The 2,341-nt window shown below is 35.0% G+C and overlaps 1 pseudogene; it reads right to left on the reverse strand.

The window, feature by feature from the left end:
- Nucleotides 1-828: 828 nt before the first annotated feature.
- Nucleotides 829-1,917, reverse strand: LOC110600568 (annotated as a pseudogene).
- Between the last annotated feature and the right edge of the window lie 424 nt (nt 1,918-2,341).

Here is a 2,341-nt window from a genome sequence, read left to right on the forward strand (position 1 = left end):
ATTAATTAAATTCAATTAATTAATAAGACATGTTATAATTGTATTAATTAAAAGCTCAACACTTAAGTCCTTTTAATCAAATATTTAATATAATAAACTTGACCATTTATTTCTCTTTTTTATTTAGGCTCATCGACATCTTATACTAATATGTATATTATTGTTTTACCTCGAGTTTTTATTCTTAAATGTGTATGACTCATTTAGTTCCTAAACTATTTTGGTTGCATATAATTTATTTTTATAATTTAACTCTTTAAATTATAATGTATTCTCAATGAAACTATTTTATTTATATTATATGCTAATCATGAGATGCATCAAAATTCTAAAAATGCTAGAGGGTCAAAGGTAGTTTGATTATAACTCTTCCGTATCCAGTTACCATGTAATAAACTCTTTTCACCATTTTACATCAATCTCTATTGAAGGTAATTTTTGTATCATATTTATATATTGAAAAATTAGATTCTCTATTCTTGTTATGTCCCCATGAATCTTGTTAATTAAGACTATTAGCAGAAAGAGTACACATAATAATGAGAAAATTGTGTATTTCTATTGTATATATTTTATAGAGATATTACATTTATATATACAGAAGAGTATGAGCTAATTATGACAAGAATAATAATCGGTATAATTATGCTAAACGAATCTCCTATAATCATACAAAGATTGATTTCATATAATCATGCTAACACCCCCCTCAAACTCAAGGTGGTAGCACAGGTGCCAACTTGAGTTTGCATAAGAGATCTTGGAACCGAGCTGGAAGATGCGGTTTGGTGAAAATATCCGCAGTTTGGCTAGCAGACAAGACATGAATCAAACATATGGTACCATGAGCAACATGATGATGTACCAAATAACAATTAATTTCGATGTGTTTGGTACACTTATGAAAACATCATTATGAGAAATTTGTATGGCACTTCTATTGTCACAATGAAGCATGGTGGTAGAAGAGTGAGTGACCTCCATATCAGTTAATAGCCACCGTAATCAAAGTAGTTTAGATGTAGCATCAGCAAGAGCACGATATTCAGATTCAATGCTAGAATGAGCAACAACAGTTTGCTTTTTGCTACGCTAAGAGATAAGAGAATCTCCCAAGAAGAAACAATAACCAGTTGTAGAGCGACGATCAGTCAGATCACCTACCCAATCAGCATCAGAGTAGCCAGATAATACCAAGGAGGAGGTAGCAGAGAAGTATAAACCATGAAAAAGAGTTCCTTTGATATAACGAAGGATTCGAAGCACTGTAGAGAAATGAGTTGAACGAGGAGCATACATAAACTGACTGACTAGATGAACAGCATATGAAATATCAGGTCGAGTAACCGTGAGATAAACAAGACTCCCAACAAGCTTTCGATATAAATTAGGATCATCAAGAGGAGTGCCATCAAGAGGTGTAAGTTTGCAGTTGAGCTCCATCGGGGTCGACACAGTTTTGCTATCAGTGATGTCTGCTCGAGAAAGTAAGTCAGATGCATATTTGGCTTGAGAGAGATAATAGCCATCAGAATGTTGAGTAACTTCAAGACCTAAAAAATAGCTCAGAGAACCCAGATCTTTCATTTCGAAATGCTAATGAAGATAATTTTATAACTCTGAAATACCAGATGAATCATCTCCAGTGATTATCATGTCGTCAACATAAAGCAACAAAAGAACAATACCACTATCAGTTCGATGAGTAAATAATGCAGAATCATGTGGGCTAGAGATAAAACCAAATTGAGTAAGAGTGGAACTGAATTTGGCAAACCAGGTCTGAGGAGCTTGTTTCAATCCATATAAGGCTCGCCGGAGTTTGCAAACCTTGTGAGGAGAATGATAACCAGGAGGAGGATGCATATAAATCTCTTCTGTTAAATCACCATGAAGAAAAGCATTTTTGACATCCATTTGAAAAAGTTTTCATTTTCAAACCGCAGTAATAGCTAAGAGTCTGCGAACAATTGTTAATCTGGCCACCGGAGCAAAAGTTTCTTCATAGTTAATACCATACTTTTGAGTGTATCCTTTGGCTACTAAACGGGCTTTGTAGCATTCAACAGTGCCATTAGAATGGGTCTTGATTTTGTAAACCCATTTGCAGCCAATAGGGGGTCTTGTTTAGTGGAAGATCAACTAAATCCTAAGTATGAGTTGTCTCTAAAGCCTGAAGTTCTTCGTTCATAGCTTGCTGCCAAAGAGGGTCAGTACTTGCCTCACGAAAAGAACAAGGCTCATGAAGGGTTGCAATAGTAGAGTAACAATGGAAATCAGAAAGAGAATGAGGAGTTTCTCTTACCCGGGTAGAACGACGGAGAGTAGTGGTAGGAGGAGA

Source organism: Manihot esculenta, chromosome 14 (genome assembly GCF_001659605.2).
Source record: "Manihot esculenta cultivar AM560-2 chromosome 14, M.esculenta_v8, whole genome shotgun sequence".
Lineage (NCBI taxonomy): Eukaryota > Viridiplantae > Streptophyta > Magnoliopsida > Malpighiales > Euphorbiaceae > Manihot > Manihot esculenta.